This window comes from Solanum verrucosum, unplaced genomic scaffold (assembly GCF_900185275.1).
Source record: "Solanum verrucosum unplaced genomic scaffold, falcon-dt-bn FXZP01000058.1, whole genome shotgun sequence".
NCBI lineage: Eukaryota > Viridiplantae > Streptophyta > Magnoliopsida > Solanales > Solanaceae > Solanum > Solanum verrucosum.
In genome coordinates this window covers 62043-82418 of record NW_026020303.1, presented here as the reverse complement: position 1 = coordinate 82418, position 20376 = coordinate 62043, and positions in this window count along the sequence as shown.

The window sequence follows — 20376 nt, the reverse complement described above, 5'->3', positions numbered from 1 at the left end:
TCAAAGTCTTTCTAATGAATTTTTTTCTTATTTTCTTGCAGCTTTTGTTGATGTTTCTAGATAACACTCGATGAAGATTGGAACTTTTAATTGTTTGCCTACCTTATGTTTATTCTTCTATGCAAGATACAAGTTTTGAAGAAAATGAATGAGCTCACTATTATTAGTTTTCTACAAATTTAATGCAAAACTTGATATTAGTCTAACTCGGATGTTAGCTATGTTTTTTTGTTAAACAAATATTGAAATCAATATCATGGATGTCAACTAGTTTATTGTAATGAATTGCTTTCTTTACATATATCTTATTTTCGCTGTCTCTTCTCTATATATATATATCATATTTTCGTAGAAATTTTTTTAGTAGCAATTCGATATTTGTTGAAATGTATTAGTGCTCAATCAAGGACAAGAATTAGGGCTGGTCTCTAAAGGCCAATCTATGTCCAGGCAGCTTGTTGCTCGTCTTTAATGGTATTCTAGGAGGGAGTTGTTGATAGTCGCCAAAGCTATTCTAGGACGAGGTTGGTGAGTCACTAAAGTTATTTCTAGGACCAGATAGTTCTCGTCTTTAAAGCAATTCAAAGGACATGTCTTTAATGGTCGCTAGAGATTACTAGGACCAGATTTCTATCGTCTCTAAAGATTATTACAACTAGTTTTTGGTGATCGTTATAGAGTTTTATCGACTTGAAAAATGTATTTCCCAAGATATATTTGGTATATTTGAGACTAGAAATAACGTCCCTAAAGGAATTTCGTGAACATTTTGGATCCCCGTCCCAAAAACCATTAGTGACTACTTTCTTTGTCCCGTCGCTGTTGAGCGATAGCGGAGGAAGCTTTTAGGACGGGTGGCGACCAGATTTTTCAGGTCTCAAATGCTTGTTTGGGACCAGAGTTCGACTTTCAGGGACCAGATTTCCCTTGCTTAAATGTTGTTTTTCTTGTAGTGTCATAATTAGAGTAGCACCTTTCAAATCAAGATTTCATAAGCATCTAAATTATGATTCCATTCAAATATAAGAAAACCTTTCACAAATCATTGACACTTTATCTTTAAAACATCCTTTAGCCACAAATCATGCTTTTCATAAAATATGTAAAAGTCCTACATCAAATTCATGATCATAATCCATAAGTTCATAAGCATTGTTCATAGCTATATTTCATAAAATAGGCATAGGAATGGGGCCATATGAAATCGATTGAAAATCATGTAATTGAATGAAATGATTCATAATAAGATTGAATATAAATAATTTAATCTAATAAAGAGGACCATGAAGATTTGCATGAAACCCTACTAGAATGGAATAAAATCAATTTAAGGGATTTGAAGTATTTGAAAGTATCGTCAATGAAAGCATTTGAAGTACTTGATAATTCTTTACCCATGAGTTTTTACAAGATTTCCTACGTGAAAGTATTTCAATTTCTTGATAATTCTTTTACGGAAGGATTTTCTAAAATTTTCTACATGACATTATGAATGATTATTCAAAGAAGAAATTATATTTTGAGAACTACTTAAATAATTTTCTTAATGACTTTTTGATAATTCTTTGGCGATTTCTTTGAAATCTTGTATTATGAACCCTAGAATTGTGAGTTATGAAAGTTCCCAAATGTGAGACATTATGATGCTATCATATTATTCTCTAACTTTATTATTATGGCATGATATATGTCTCTTTTGAATGCAAAGATATGGTACATGAATTGTAACCTAATGATGTGACGATATGAAATAATGTTGATAAACTATGGTCCTTGAATGCTATGAATATGATCCTTCGAGCTAACCAATGATCACACGAGCTTAATGAAGCTAAATAATTAACCAAAAAGTCACAAGTCTAAATGAAGAACCTCTGAAACTATGTTTTCTAGGGTAATATAAGGATAATATTATTGTTTCAGGTGACTCATTTTATGCCCTTGGTAAAGGCTAGTAACAGATCCACATGATATGTACACATATATATCATACCCGACAATGCATGAGATGGAATTAGTTGACTATGTCGAGATCAGACTCCATGCGATCACATGGTGATTTATGTTAATTACACTATTAAAATTTCATAATGAACTTTTATGACGATAGATGTCACGACCCAGACCATGGTGATTGACACCCACACTAACCCTCCGGTGGGAGACCATTTCTGCAACCCAAATCTAATAGCTTAACCAAATACTACACATTTAAAGATACAGAAGCAAGTTTAAATGACAATAAAAATGGAGTCCCCATAAACTCCAAAGGTTTAAACAATTAACCAACCAAACTAATGTGGATATTCAACCCCTAGAACCTGAAAGTCATTGTACCAAAACTCTACTAAAGACAAGTCTAAGAACAAGGGGTACAACCCCGAAACTAACAAACACCTTAAACAATTAGTTTGAGTTCGAAAAGAGTGGATTTAAACAAAAGAGATCCATGGATGCCTGAAAGAACTGGCTCACCTTTGAATCCGGTCATACTCAATAGTCACCTAGCTGAGGTTTATCAATAGCCACCTGAAGATGCCCTGTACTCAATAAAGAAAGAGCAAGTGCAGTATCAGTACACAACCATAGTGTATTGGTAGGATCACGCGACTATTCTAATAAGTGAAACACATGCAAGTAACCACAACATTATAAAACAGGCATATACCGAACATATACAATATTTGTAATCTTTTCAGGATCAATGTAACATCCCACATTCTCAATAATACACATTGGTTATCAATTTAGAGCAACATACAATCTTCCAATATCAATCATCATTACATATGAGCGTAATCATCACAAGTAGATACACAACACAATTCAATGGTCCTCTCACGGAACCCAATTCAATGGTCCTCTCATGGAACCCACACCCAATTGTTAGCATACCAGAATGTGGTACCCAATACAATGTTTATGGAGAAACGTGGCAACCGATTCCATTATTATGCCGAAACATGGCAACCGATCCCAGTTAGTGTGTCGGATCGTGACACCCGCCCATTCAACCAACCATAATCACATTCACAATGTATATTATCACAATCATACAACAAGAGGTGATTCATGGCATACAATTATTCAATTATCCTCATTTTCGATTAGGGTGATCAATAATGCAACATTCGCATACATAAATACATTATAATGAAGTAATTACAAACATATATCACACCAACATGAAATCACAACCATCACCTACCTCGAATCCAAGCTTGAATTCCCTAAGACAATTGAATCTTCCCTTTCCGGATTCTTCCCGCTTGTTCATAGAATAAAAACATACAATTAATACAAGGATCAATAAACGAGGCCTAGTTACCCAGATTATAATCAACATTATCAACCCTAGGCAAACCAAAGATCCCATTACCCAAATTAGGGCTTTTCCCACCATCCAAACAGTTCCAAAAACCCTTCCCCAACAATAATCACCCAAGAAACCAAGTTCTATGGATCAAAAAATGAATTCGGGGAGTTGTTGCTCCCAATTGCACATGCAAGTGTACGCGGTCGTGCAAGTAATATAATGTCTCTTAAAAGAACCAGATTATCAAACCCAAAGAATTTGTCAATTAACTATTTTTACTAAATTATACTGATATAATTTATTTAGTTAAGAGAACCAAAAGAGAAGAATGCAAGAACAAGATAATAAAATTACTTACAATAGTTAGAAAATCCCAGGGCTACAGCATGTATTGGATTTCATGTATCATATTTTTGGCTTAGAAATCACTTCAGTTATCAAATTACTGGTTTATAGGGTTGATAGTATGGTCCGGGTAGTTCGCCTCTCGCCGCCTACCCCAGTTAGCCATCTAACTACATCGTTGAGCGGGGATAGATAAACTAACTGGCGAGCATTTATATTTCATCCTATTTCGTAACCAAGCAAGGTGTTCGTCTGGGCGTCACTCATGAACACTAATCATCTCAATCTAATGGGTGGACCAAACTCTCTATATTCTCTGGTCTATCTAATCCCTCCTCGTTCGATTTTAAGATTAGACACTAGATTTATTTGATGGTGCGCAAGCATAAAATAGTAAAACAAGAATATAGAAGTAATTTGGATTGACAACCAAAAATTAATTCATAAAGCCTCAAATAATCAACATGGAATCCGTAGCTACAGCCCCAGAACAAGAGCTTTAGCTACAAATATCTAAGAAAACAAGAAGAAGAGAAGAATCCTAAAAAGTATTGACGACTTTCTCTTCAAAAGTGTCTCCTCATTACTCTTGATACCTCCCATAATTATTTCTATGGACTATTTATAGATATAGTAAACCCTAAATAAAATAATTGAGTCCAAAGCAAATTAGAAATCCAAAACCGAAACCAAAAGGAATTGGAATTCGTCCCGTGCGTAAAATACTGTAGCCGCCATGTTGGGTTGCTACTACCGTTATTGGCTGCCACGTGGCAGCAACAACAGTAATCTTCAATTTCGCTATTGCTGCACCTTTTCCTTATACATTATTATATTGAATTTATTTCATCAAGCTGTCTGCTTGATTTCCTTCTTCAACCTTCTATCTTTACTTCATTTTAGCTCCAAACTTCTTCAACTTTACGTCAATTTACTCCTACAAATAAAACACACTATTTAGCACAATCCATAAAATTAATGCTCAAAAAGGACAGATATAAATAATAAATGTGCGGCGAATAATGATTAAAAATATGTATTTTTGCCTCACATCAACACCTACACTTAAACTTTTGCTCGTCCTCGAGCAAGCATTAAAGGTCATCTCAAAAAATCATACTAGGAATGTCATCACTTTGGTTAATACAAACAATTAGGCTATATACCGATTTCAAAACATCAAGTACTCTTCTCAATCATTATGCAATACATCCAAATAAACAACAAACCTCTAACCTCCCACCTCAAGGAAAGACTTTGAACTCATCAAATTTAAGCTTGTTCCCCTACTCTCATCAAAGAAAGTTAATAAAATCACCTATCCATCATGAAACAAGTGCCCTCACAAAAAGAAATAGTCCACACACTCAATTCAAAAGATTGAATATAAATTAAGGACTTCATATCTAGAACAACTCTCACACTCACAAAGAAAATTCACATGTATGCACAAAGAGCCATAGGCTGGCCCATTATGTACATCTCTACTAATTAAGCATGCTTGAATAAAATCAAATAGGACTTTAACAGGTTGTAATGTAGGCTAGGGGACAGGTAGAAAAACTATATAATAGTGACTTACACTTCCTTAATCACTTTGCAATTTAAGACTTCATCACCCATTATTTTCTTCTTTATTTTCAACCCTCTCTTTAACAATTATTTCACAAGTAATTTACATCATTTCAAGAATGCCACCCTCAACTTACGTATTTTACATGCGTTAAGGTGCACAATATCCTTGGAAGGACCAGGGCCATCATCAAGATAACTTTTTTTTGTTCATGTCACATTCTTTCAAAGAGGGTTTTTTAAACACTTTGTATCTATCATTGATCACCTTTTACACTCAACCATCCATTTTCTTCATATTTAACAATTAGAATAAGTCTATGCTATAATGCTCAAGGAAGCAAGGTGCAAAAACTAGGGATTCAACAAAATAGTCAAGCGAAAAATATGGCTACCAACAAAAAGTTGCAGACTCAAAAAGGCTAACTAGTGATATAATATCTGAAAAGGCTAAAATTACAAGATAAATCAAAGAAAGCCTATTATCATCTCCTAAACAAAACAACACTTTTTTATTTCACTTCAATAACATGCAAGACAAGTTCTAGACTATGATGCAAAACATGGAATAAACAAATTCTCACCAAACATGGCACAAGTATCAATCAAGATGGATCAATTCCACTTCTAAGAGAGACATGATCATAACAAACTACAAAATAAAATAAATCATATACAAAGTCACGACCATGAGCTTAGGTATTAAAGAGTCTGCATTTTTTTTTTATCAAGCATTCACAAGAAAGTACTACTAAAAAATTAAACCTAAATAGCAAGTATCACACCACTCAAAAGGGTCTTTTCTTTTCTCTAAAAAAAAATATTAAAAGAAAACTTATTCGTAAAAAAAAATAAAAGACACTCAGTTCAAAGGGACTATCCTCAGGAAAAGAACCGAAAACAAAAGTCAAGGAACCCATCCTAAAAAAATAAAAGACTCAATAAAACAATAAAAATTAGGAATTTATTCCTCCACTCCGCACTTAAAAATATGCTATGTCCCCAAAGCATCAAATAAAATTTAAAACAAGGGTTAGGAAAACTCTCTGAGGCCTTTAAGCCTAGCTAGTAGCATGTTCTCTTTATTTTCATCAAGGGTCATACGCACCCCACACTTAAGCTCAAACGTGCTCCTTAGCTCCAAATTTTGGATACTCAAAATTCTCCAAAACCTGTAAAAGCAAAACCAAAAAAAAAAAATAAAAAAAAAATGACACTAATAAATAAAATAAAATAAAAAGTTACACTATAAATTGGGTTTCCTTCCAATAAGTGCCTAATTTAACGTAGCGGCATGACACAAATAAATTCACCTCATTTCTTTCACTTTGAACTTATGAATTTTACCTCTAACTTTGCATCTATTTTTCTGCTTCTCTCAATGGGAGATGGTATAAATATAAAGGAACCAAGTAATTTATGTCGCATCTTGCACTTCTTGGCCCTTAAGTGAGTAATGTCATTTTTTGTCTACGTGGACTAAAAAACATTAGAATGTAGGGGCATTGTTCTTCATCAATACACTCATCCATTAGTTCAAATTTTATAGAAAAGTGTTTTGAATGAGATTCAAGTTGCCTCAACTCCAAAGTAGCATTTTTTTACAACATTCTCACTTTTGTACTCTTTCTCAACATCGTTATTAAGGAATAAGGTATAGTTGAATGGTTGGAATTCCTCTTTTTGCTCCACTAGTTGGTAATCATCCACAACAATTAATAATTGGGCATCAAACGCCTCAATCTTTTTTTTCAAGTGAGCCTCTAAGTCATGAATATCTGAGCCAAATTGATCTATGTCTTGTGTGAGCTCAACTCTTCCTTCAATCAGTTGGCTTGTCATGTATGTCAGACCATCACGGATAGACTCGTGAAACTTTAAAAGTTGAGTTTGTTCTTGTAGCCAAGATTGACTCACTATCTCTGCTTCTTCATAGCTTTCTCTTTGTTGGGTTGCAATCTCTCTAGGTCAGTAATTTCTAATTGAATAGCGTCAAGCTCATACAGAAATTTCATGATTGCTTTGTGCCCTTCTGTGCATTCAAATATTTATTCAGCGATTTTTGAATTAACTTTGTCCAACATGTCTGTACATTCAAGCGCCTCTTGTTTTGCATTCTTTGCTTTTTCGCCCCTACCAACATAACAAATAACAGAAGAATCATAATAGGGGTTCGGGGGAAGGGAATAAGATTTAGGACAACCATTCCAATAAATATACTGACGACCACATATATGACATAAATGACTTTCATCATCTAACCACGATTTATCCCAATCATCCATATCAATAAAAGAGTACCAAATTATTCAAAGAGAGAAAGAAAAATAAAATAAAATAAATTGTTTAGAAAAAAACCTAACTAAAATAAAATTAAATTTAAATAAATAAAAAGAAAAAGTATAACCTAGAAGAATAGTTAATTTCTAAGTCCCCGGCAGCGGCGCCAAAAACTTGTTGTTTCCAATTGCACACGCAAGTGTACACGGTCGCGCAAGTAATATAGTGGCTCTTAAAGAACCAGATTATCGAACCCAAAGGACTTGTCAATTAACTATTTTTAACAAATTATACTGATCTAATTTACTCAGTTAAGAGAACCAAAAGAGAAGAATACAACAACAAAATAATAAAATTACTTACAATAGTTAGAAAATCCCAGGGCTGCAACATGTATTGGATTTCATGTATCATATTTTTGGCTTAGAAATTACTTTAGTTGTCAAATTACTGGTTTATAGGGTTGATAGTATGGTCCGGGTAGTTCGCCTCTCGCCGCCTACCCCAGTTAGCCATCTAACTACATCGTTGAGCGGGGATAGATAAACTAACTGGCGAGCATTTATATTTCATCCTATTTCGTAACCAAGCAAGGTGTTAGTCTGGGCATCACTCATGAACACTAATCACCTCTATCTAATGGGTGGACCAAGCTCTCTATATTCCCTGGTCTATCTAATCCCTCCTCGTTCGATTTTAAGATTAGACACTAGATTTATTTTATGGTGCATAAGCATAAAATAGTAAAACAAGAATATAGAAGTAATTTGGATTGACAACCGAAAATCAATTCATAAAGCCTCAAATAATCAACATGGAATCTGTAGCTAGAGCCCCAGAACAAGAGCTTTAGCTACTAATGTCTAAGAAAACAAGCAGAAGAGAAGAATCCTAAAAAGTATTGACGACTTTCTCTTCAAAAGTGTCTCCTCGTTACTCTTGATACCTCCTATAATTATTTCTATGGACTATTTATAGATATAGTAAACCCTAAATAAAATAATTGAGTCCAAAGCAAATTAGAAATCCAAAACCGAAACCAAAAGGAATTGGAATTCGTCCCGTGCGTAAAACACTGTAGCCGCCATGTTGGGTTGCTGCTACCGTTATCGGCTGCCACGTGGCAACAACTGCAGTAATCTTCAATTCCGCTATTGCTACACCTTTTCCTTATACATTATTATATTGAATTTATTTTATTAAGCTATCTGCTTGATTTCCTTCTTCAACCTTCTATCTTTACTTCGTTTTAGCTACAAACTTCTTCAACTTTACGTCAATTTACTCCTACAAATAAAACACACTATTTAGCACAATCCATAAAAAGGACAGATATAAATAATAAATGTGCGGCAAATAATGATTAAAAATATGTATTTTTGGCCTCACATCAGGAGTGAAAACATTACTTTTATCCTTAAGAATGGTGGAAAACTATCAAGAAAACCCATACGGTCGTTGCTTAGCCCTCAAAGTCGAAAAATGCAGAATAAAACATTTTTGGGGTTTATTTACGACCTTAAGTTACGTCGGTTCCACCATAGCGGTCCTTACCTAGCTATAGTGGCCCCGCCCTGGCGGCAGAAATCCCGCCCCAGCGGCTTGCACAGAACCAGTGAGCTATTTTAATAATTTCAACACCCCCATTTCACAACACACCTTTCACCAACGACACTCAGAAAATACCGTTCATGCTAAGATCGATTTCGAGAGTTTTACTCACCCGAATTCAATTCCATAAAGTCGTACAGATTCCTTAACGGCTTATCTAAATACTCATGTAATCAAAATCATAATTAAATCGCCCTATTTTTACCAGATTTCCCTACACCTTAATGACTCCAATTTCGTCGAAATCTTGACTAGGTTGCGAAATTCCAAGTTAATACGAAAAAGTTTTCTGGCCCCGATTCTTTTTCCATTGACTTTTCCCTAACTACAGAATCAGGTCAATACGATAGATACCAATTTACCCATCACTCGTCCCCGAGTGATCAACTAGGAAAGACTGGCTAAAGTAAGGGTAGAGTAGTATCTGAATCGTCAAATTACTAGCGATACTTTCCTCACATGTCCTTAGCTTCCGGACATCGTGATCAAGAATTTCAACTGGTTCTTCCTCATATCGAAGGTCTTGTTTAACAACACTGAGTCTCACTTTATGATATAATCCTTGTCCCCAGCCAACCAATTGAATACCTACACATCCTCTCTTACAATGCCTCAATGAAGTCATCTCAATACTCGAGTGATAAATATTGTTGTATGTAAACTTAACTATACAAAAGTGATTCCAAACAACCACCAAAGTTGATCGTACCTATGTCTACAACATGTTATTAAGGGCCTTGACACAATCATCCGGACGAATCCTTTAGCACTTAAGCATGATAAAATTCCGAGTCAATACTCGCTACAAATAGAAGTGAACCTGAATCAACCAACACACACTCATAATACCCAAACAATCACAGTTCTTAACAACATCTCCATCCCACATAATAAATTCCCATTAGCTTAAGTTATAAAATTTTTATCTTAAACATTAGATACTCATCGAGGGACATGTCCAAGCATAAAAACCCTCTAACAACACTATCGAAATGTTAGATTTAATAGTTGTAGATTACCTCCTAAGAACAGTAGAATTGGACCCAATGATCCCCACATTCAACCACACATAAATGATACATGACCTCGAAGACTAGAGGAGTATTAAGATTGGCGAACAACCACAATTACGCATGGTAGCTCTTCTATAAATTCTCATAAGCAAGGTGGTACAGGTAGAACCACTAAAATAATTTAACAACTCTAAGACAACACCAATTATGTTATTCGAAATAACTAAATCTTCTCAATATTCCCACTCAACCAATCGAACATCGCAGGATTTGGTACCCCTGATCCACCCACTAAAGTGAAATCACACTAGAGCATAACTAGTGAATTATACTCACAACACTAACAACCATCATAAACACTCCGACCTTTTACCTTATTATGAAACAACACATTTTAAAAATGAAGCCTTTCTTAGGTACTTTACAATCAAAAGTAATAAACTTTATGACTCAAACCAAGTGTAAATCCTTTCAAAGGTTCACTACCTGATACAATTGATCATTTTACACTTTACAAATTCGTACCTTGACAAAATATATCACCACTAATGTAGACTTACAATGAAAATTATGAATTGTAACTCAACTGTATAACACAATCCCCTTATCTATAAACATTAGCTTATACCTTGAAGTTTTTTTTTTTTATGAAATCATGGATCTTCGGTTATCATCGATTCCATCTCCATTGATCTTACAATAAACTTTTGCTAACAATCCAATCATACTCATTACTAAGCTCAAAAACAAAAACAAGCACTTATATTCACGCTCATGTTAATGTCTGCACAATCCTTTCTCAAGTCTCTTTCAATAGCTTTAACCCATCTGATGGACCCATGAAACTATTACCATAGCCACAACAAAACAATGAAATCACGTGTCTTTGAACCTAATTATCTACCCCTCTAAAGATATCTCTTTAGCCTTTGGAATCAAATAAAATATTCTTGCTCTCACTTCTCTCTAAAGGTTGTACTACATCCCACTATTTTTCTTCATTATAACTCTAGCTCTTTAAAATTTGGTTTGAGTGGTGTCCCACCATCTCTTAAAACTTTCCATACAACCACTTTACTCACAAAATATTGGAAAATCACAACCTTAGATACTCGCAAGTCGTAATTACTATACAAGAATTCACTTAACCAACAATCTTATTATATAGTTGCATCCCATCACAATCCATTGCGAACTCTTATTACCATTACACTCAGTCAGCCCTAACTATCACTATGAACTCAACATTTTCATCAACATGACACCTAAAACTTAGGTATTCTCATAAAATTTAAAGGACTAACCCAATCTTGGTGCGCACTTTCTTACTAAAATCTTCAATTTCCTTCACCCAAGTATACTCAATGGAAATTTCTTTATCCATAAGCTTGTCATTCTGGTACTAATCCACTCCCTTAGGGATTAAGATAAAATCACCAGTCCTCATACTACCCTCCTTCTTCGTAACAAACAAGACAGGAGCACCCCACTAGAAACACTAGGAGGGATGAACCATTTATCAAGAAGCTCTTGGATTTGAGCCTTAAGCTCTCTTAATTCTGCTGGAGCTATACCATACAGAGGGATGGAAATGGGGCAAGTGTCAGTTTCCAAGTCAATGCATAAATATATATCTCTATATGGAGGCATACCAGGCAAATCCGTAAGAAACACTTCCTAAAAACTCAGATACCACAAGAATAGACTCAATAGAGGGAGACTCAACCTAATCACCCCGAAGATGAACCATATAAGCCAAACAACCCTGCCCTACCAGTTTCCTAGCCCGAATGGAGGATATGATCTTAGCTAGCTTAGAATTGTACACCCATTCCCACTCTAATCTTTTCCTACTGGGATCTCTAGAGTTACCTACTTAGAATTACAATTAAGCTCGGTATAATAGGAAGACAAACAACTCATGCCTAAGATTATATCAAGTCAGTCATACCCAACATAACCAAATCAACCCAAATCTGAAAATCCATAACCACAACAGGACAACACGATACACATGGATGACTATGACTAACTCTTCAACTGGGGTAGAAACATGGATGGGGGCATAAAGTATATCACAAACCACATCAAATCCCAAGACAATTGAACTGAAACATACGAATATGTAAAACCAGGATCAAACAAAATAAAAGCCATCCGAGTATAGACAAGAGTAGCACTAGTGACCACTGCATCACACACCTCAAACTCGGTCTTGCCAGGAAAAGCATATAACTGAGCCCTGTCGTCTTGAAGGGCAACCTCATTGCCTGACTGCACTACTCCTCTACCTGCATTACCATTTCCTCGGTGTCCACAACCTCTCTGATTTACTCCTCATATGCCCAGGTTCTCCACAATTTTAGCACACCTTATAACTTATAGTCGATTGTTGAACACCAAATTAGATCGCGGGGGTTTGTTCGGGTACTATTCGTGGTTTATTTAGGTAACTTGGAAAAATAGAGGAGGCTGGTTGAGTTTCTACCTCGTCCCGTCCCGTCCCGCCCTGGTAGGAGAAATTCTGCTCTGGCGGGAATAATCCCGCCCAGCGGCTAGATGGAACCAGAACCCAGGAATAATTTTTTTTGGGGTTGTTCTCTTTTCTAAATTCCACAAAAGTTCCCACCTTTACTTAGCAATTTAGAATAATCTTCCTGGTCAGGAAAATCATTAGCTAACCCAACTCAATCTCAACGATACGCCACTTAACTCATTCTCATTAATTCAACACCACAAGTTTCACGATACCTAAGCATTTACAACTGGTATAATTGAACAACTAGGCCAACATGTTGCATATATCAAAGTTCAGACACCCTTTATTGTGCACCTAATCACATCATCCCATTCAAGCAATTACAACTTCACATTCACAGTTAATTCAGGCAACAAGAAGCATGCATTCACAGTTTCCAAGATACAATTCACAGACAAGTCCAAACTATTAGGTAGTTCATTCCATGGATGACCATTCCTGATCATCCTTGCAATTACACAACCGCTAGGGCCAGATACCAATTGGAACCTCATCACTTCCAATTTACCTTGCTTGTGTTCCTTCAGTCATGACCACGACATCTAGTTTACTTTGTTGAGATACCAATTAAAATTGAGAGATACCAATTGGACTCAACTCATACCACAAGTGACAATTGTAGCTAGAAAGCCCCACAAAACTGCTAATTTAACATAGAACTTGGTCAAACCTAATTCTTAATCGCCTCAATCTCTAACTGATGGTAACAAGACCTTAAATCAATCTTAGAGAAAACCGATGCACCTTGCAATTGATAAAAAAAGGTAATCTATTCGAGGCAACAGATACTTGTCTGAATAGTGACCCTATCAAACTATCAGTAGTCTATACACATCCTCTCTTGCTAGTGATGGTGATACCACTTTTGTTGCTCTAGCTCGGACCATAGAGTGAAAGAGGAAAGACACCAATTGGTATCACCCAAATACCAGTTGGATTCAAGTTATAGCATGAATGAATAGAAAGAAGTGATTTTTTCCTAAAGTCCTATGGCCTCTCGAAGAAAAGTACGGATGTTATCATACCATCTACAAGACTCTACTAGACTCGTTTTGGTACAATGAGATCAACAAACCTAGGGCTTTGATACCAACTTCGTCACGACCCAAACCATGATGATTGGCACCCACACTAACCTTCCGGTGGAAGAACCAATACTACAACCTAAATCTAACAATTTAACCAAATACTATACATTTAAAGATACGGAAGCAGGTTTAAATGACAATAAAAATGGAGTCCCCATAAACTCCAATGGTTTAAACAGTTAACTAACCAAACTAATTGTGACATATTGCAAGTTTATAACTAGGAAGAAGCTTAAAAATTGGAAATAGTCATTTTTGGAAAGAATTTAAAAATCTGGAAAATTTGCTTATGGGAAAAAGTGAGTTTTTGGTCAACTTTGAATAGTCATAACTCCTAGCTCAGGATGAGTTAGGTGTAGTTCCAGTTATGTTTAGAAATACCTTGGAATGATATTTCCAACGCCGTCGAGTTTACTCGATTCTGAGTTCCTATGAGTGATTTATGCCCTTTGGAAGTTGGGTTGTTGGCAGGGCAGTTAACCCGATTTTGTAAGGATATTTTGGTCTTTTCCATAGCCATTTATTTTGGTCATATTAAGGTGTAAGACTTATTTTAAATCAGTTTTTTTTCCTTTTAAGAGTGAGAGTTAGGGCTTTTGAGAGAGAGAGAAAGAAGAGGAGAAAAAAAAGGAGGAAGGAGTTCGTCAAGATTGTTTTGGATATCATCGAGGGTGATCCCTATTAAGGTATGTGAGATCATAGTGTTGGTTTGGTTCATTCCCCCACACGCCAAACTCGTTTTAATTCGGAGAAAAGTTTGTTTGTGTTGTTGAAGTTCCTTGTTGATTTGGGAAATGTTTCCGGTTGTGTTTATGAGTTGAAATCTATTGTATGTTGAGGGGTTTTATGATTCTAAGTGTTTGGGGCTGGAGCCATTGAAGTTAAAGAGGTTTAGAGTTGGAAAAATGAAGAAGAAAAGTCGAGTTTTCTGGGGAAAGGGGTGGCGCGTCGCGCCTGCCAGTGCGCCCCAAAAGGGACTCTGAAGTCCAGCCTTTGGGGCGGTGCGCCTAGCAGAGCGCCCAGCAGGCCCCTCTGAAGCTTGAGGGCTGGCGCTCCGCGCCTCTCAGAGCGCCAATGATGCCAAATTTTCCCTTTCATTCCCCACTTTTTCATACATGTTCCTTGGTAATGTACCTATGTTTTATAGTTGTTTTCAACACTCTAAGGTACACCTAAACATCACAAATTCATCCTTAAACATGAGATCATTACCCTCAAATTGGTACTCTAATTCGAGGAAAGGTAGGATCAAAGTCAAGTGAAGTTCGAAGTCAAGTTTAGGAGTTAAGAAGCAAGTCAAAGCAAGTCTTTAACTTGACTCCGATTTCGTCCAAATCTTGACTAGGTTGGGAAATTCCAAGTTACTACGAAAAAATTTTCTGGCCCCAATTCTTTTTGCATTGGCTTTTGCCAAACGACGGAATCAGGTCGTTACAATAGATGTATTCTTAAGGTAGTCTAAATGACTGTATCTCTTAACCTTTATATGTTACAATTATGACTATGTTAAATGCTTACATTGATGTCGATATATATCTTATGTTTCATTTCGCTATTTTACATACAATACAATTCCTTATGTACTTACGTCCTTTGTTCGGGAGGAATTATATCTTTCACTGTGATCAAGCCACTTTCTAGGTTCTATATCTTCATCTATCTTTTTGCCCTTGTAACGACCTGTTTCCATCGTTATATAAATGCCTATGGGGAAATAATTGGGGATGGAAAACTTTTGAGTAGTAACATGAAATTTCCTAGCCTAGTCTAGATTCAGACGAAATCGGAGTCAGGTGAGTCTAGGAAAATCTGGTAATGAATGAGAAGTGTAATAATGAAAGCGATTGCATGAGTAGATAACTATGATATTAAGAAACCTATACGACTTTACGGAGTCGAATTCGGTCGAGTAGAACTCCTGAAACTGATCTTAGCATGAGAGGGTAGTTTCTGAGTGTCATGGGATAAAAGTGTATTGTGAAATAGGGATTTGAAACTCTTAATTTAGCTATTTGTTTTCATGCAAGCCGCAAGGGCAGGATTATTTCCGCCAGGGCGGGGCAACTGTGGTGGTATGGGGGCTGCCATAGCAGGCCAGTCGCGACCTAAGTCGGAAATAAACCCAAAAATACTATTACTTTGCAATTTTCATTTTTGAGAGCTAGGAGACAACCCCAGGCAAGTTCTTGAAAGTTTCCTACGAAATTTGGTGCTAAAGGTAAGGATTTTACTCCCCTAATCTGTTTTTCGATCCATAGAACTTATAATCTTGATCATATATTGTTGGGGGAGGGTATTGGACTGAATTGGATGGTGGGAAAAAGCCCTAGCTGCACCATAGGATCATGAGTTGAATCTTGGGTTATTGGGTTTGTTATAATCTGGTTAATTAGATCTTTGATTGTTGATCCTTGTGTATATTAACTGTTTGGAGACCTAGAACAAGTGGCAAGAATCCGAAAAGTAAAGATTCAAGTGCCTTAGGGGATTCTAGCTTGGATTCGAGGTTGTTGATGGTTTGATTTCTTGTTTGTGTGATGTATGTTAGCAATTGCTTAATTGTAATGCATGTATGTATGTGAATGTTGCACTATTGATCACACCTAATTTAAAAGAGTATGAATGAATGAATGATTGTATGCCATGAATCAACACTTGATTGTATGATTATGAGAATGTACATTGTGATTGTGATTGTGATTGTGGCTTGTTGAATTGATAGCGTGTTACTTTCCAACACACTAACTAGGATCGGATGTCACGTACCGACATACATATTAGAATGGGTGTCACATTTTGACACACTAACTTGGATCGAGTGCCACATTCTGGCGCACATATGGGATCAAGTATCACGTACGGAACACTAATTGGGATCGGGTACCACATTTCGATACACTAACAATTTGGATTTGGGTTCCGTGAGAGGACCATTGAATTATGTTGTGTATCTACTTGTGATGATTACGTTTATATCTAATGATGATTTATATTGGAAGACTGTATGTTGCTCTAAAATGATAACCAATGTGTATATATATATTTTGTACATATCATGTTTACCTTGTTGTGATTCTGATATACGTTGTGCTTACTGGGATAGTCGCGTGATCCTACCAGTACACTGAGGTTATGTACTGATACTGCACTTGCTCTTTCTTTGTTGAGTATAGAGCATCTTCAGGCGGCGACTAACAAACCTTAGTTAGGTGACTTTTGAGCGTGACCGGATTTAAGGGTGAGCCAATTCTTTCAGGCTGCCATGGATCTCTCTTGTTTAAGTCCAATATTTTTGGACTTAAACTAGTTCTTTAGATATCGTTATGTTTAAGATTTCGGGATTGTATCCCTAATCCTTAGACTTGTGAATTGTTAGAGTTTTGGTATAATGACTTTTAGGTTCTAGGGGTTCAATTTCCGCCTTAGTTATGGTTCGTTGTTTTAGTTGAACCATTGGAGTTTATGGAGACTCCATTTTTATTGTTATTTAAACCTGCTTCTATGTCTTTAAATGCCTTAGTTTTCATAAAATTTGTTAATTTGGGTTGTAGTAATGGTTCTCCCATCAGAGGATTAGTGTGGGTGCCAATCACGACGGTTTGGGTCGTGACAACCTTTCTCTAGTTTTTGGGGCATAGTCTACATCTTTCCAGTGCTTTATATTTATGTGCTTAAGGTATACAAAGGGCCTTGTCCCTGTAGGTATTATTCAGTTATGTTTAGAGGCTTCATAGATAGATGAATAGTTTTATTACATGTGGACCTTCGTGTCCTTTGATAAAGGTTTAGAATTTATATGACTTACGTTCTGAAATATATTTTCTTATGTAACTTATTTCTTCAAATACTTTAAAATTCCGCTCATATTTAGATGTATGCTCATGTCCAATGCCATGTTTTGGGTATGATCGGGCCAACAATGACGTCGAGTATCGGCAACGCCCACAGTGTAGGCTCAGGGTGTGACATAGTATGCCATAAGGTATCTATAAAATTGTCTTTCTTATGGGTGTTTTGGGCACCAAACTTATAATCAGGATGCTACAAATAGGATATATTTTCCCTTCTTTGATACTCTAGATTGTTCAATAGAGCTATGCCATAAGAAACTTATTCAAATTCATGCATTGCTCAAAATTCGTCAACCTACCTCTGTACTCAAGGTGATAGAAAAATTAAAGCTCCAATCCTAATCAATGAGTTATTCTCGGATAAAGCCAAAGTAAGGTGTGCTCTCACTCTCTTCTCTAAACCTTGTTTCATATGATATCCTTAAGAGATAAATTATGTCTCTATCTGCCTGGATAATGTTGTCACCCAAGAGATATTGTAATTTTGGGGCTTTATATGTTGTATGTAGTAGAATGATCCTAGTGCTAATAAGATGAAGTTAGAAGTGTGGAAAAAAACTTGGGAATGATGTTTGATTGATGTATGCTGCCAAATTTATGTATATTTAAGGCAAATAATGTGGTGATAAATCATGTCCGATGATTTTTACTAAAGAGTAATGAGTTTCTTATCAAGTTTATGGTAGACTGATGATTAAGAGTTGTTGGTTAGGATAAGCTTGAGTATACATGATCCAAGAAAATAAGTTTATTATGATGTGTCATTATGTTAGTAAAGACCAACTGTAGGTTTTGAACAAAGGGATAAACCAGTTAGGAGTTAACATATTAAGGCTATACTTTATGATTTTTAATGAAGAGCTATATGATATTCATTGGGTAGAGAATCTACTTAGGCAATGATGTAGTATGAATGTATAAGTAGTACTGAGTCTGACAAAGCAAATGTGTTAATACACTATAATTAAATAAACCGTAAGATAAAGATCAAATAGTTGTCATAAGGTCTTAAAGAACTAATGTTTCTCAAATTTATATAGTAGTTGTAAATTAGTATAGTATGTGAGAAGTTTCATAGATGTACATGTTTAGTACTAGACACTAAGCTTGAATTTTAGAAGAACATTGTGATAGAAAGGATGGATTTATGATGGTGACAATGGTAGTTTTGAGATTTGTTCTATTAGGTTTGACATAGCATATGTGAGAAATTAAAATGTTAGCTTGCAAGAAGGGTGATGTTTCTAGTGTGGTGTATGTGACCCTTAGATAAAAATAGTGAATTGTGACTAAGTCATTACGTAAGATTAGCCATAAGATGTGTACCCAAAATAGTATATATTTGTATGAGGCTCTAAGTTTATGATTTGCTATGTGTGCCTACTTGTAAGCTTCAACTTCCAATATAGAGAAGTTTGAAGTAAGCATTTTCTAGTATCCATAATAGTTGGGTTGAAGGGGAAACATATAGATGATGACGACCCTTCCATTATAGTTCAACTTTCCTTCAGTTATCTCTCTCTCTCTCTCTATATATATATATATATATATATATATATATATATATATATATATATATATATATATGAACTTAGAAGAGGAGTTTTAGAAGGATAAAAAGAAGAGATCAGATCATACGAGTAAGAAGAAGTGTATTTGTATGCCAATAAGAGAAGCTCAATATAGAAAGATAACTATAGAGATAGGAGGGAGTTAAGTAACTGAGAAAGAAGTCCTAGCAATGGTTTTGCATCTACAAATATTGTCTAATGGGAGAGTTTTAGCATTTTTGTGTATAATGATGCCAAAACCCCGTAGAGTGTTTTGATTATAGGTTAGATTATACCTAAGTTGTCAGTTTTGGGTCAACTTCAAACTGCCATAACTTTTAGTACATGATGAGTAGGTGGCCAATAAGATATCAAATGAAAGGTCTTTGAATCCTCTTTCGAACACCACCGAGATTTCTAAATTTTGAGTTCTTATGAGAGAGATATACCTGTTTAAAGTCAACCTGTCTACTTTAAAAAAATTTACCCGAATTAGTGAGGGGTATTTTGGTCTTTTCTTATCCCATCAAATTTAAATATTTTTAGTAATATTTAAGGGGTCTAAACTGATTTGGATCAGTTTTCAAAATCCTAAATATGCTTAGGGTTTTGAGAGGACTTCAAGAAGAGAAAAAAAGGAGAAAGAAAGGAAAAGATTCAATCACTCAAGGGTTTCTTACAATCTTCGAGGGGTCGCTAAGGATTCGATCCTAATGAGGTATTTAAGTTCTTATAGTGTTGGGTTCGTTCACCCACCCACGAATCTTACGATTTTTATCCGTAATTTTGCCCTTAAGGTTGAATGGTTTGAGTTCTTGAGGTTTTGTGCTTCGTTCTTTGATAATGAAGTTCTTGTTGATTCTTGAGCTAAGAGTTTCTAATAAGCGTAGTTCTTGCTGAAATTGTTCTGGTTATAAGAATTTGAGAGTTTTGACCTTAAAATTTCAGTGTGTATGAGTTGAATCAAGTTTGGGAGAGGAAAAAGATCCGGCAAAAACAAGTGCCCAGGTCCGTGTCGCAGACATGCTTCCAATTCCAGTCCCCATGAAATTTAATCCCTCCCCGCGTCGCGGAGAGAATGCAGACTCCAGTGTTCCAAAAATTATTTTGTGACCAAATAATTTAATTCATCTCCGCATCGCACCTTTGCTCCTCATCAATATCTTTGCTCGTTTCTTATTAGTAACTATCTAAACCCCATTTAATCATCA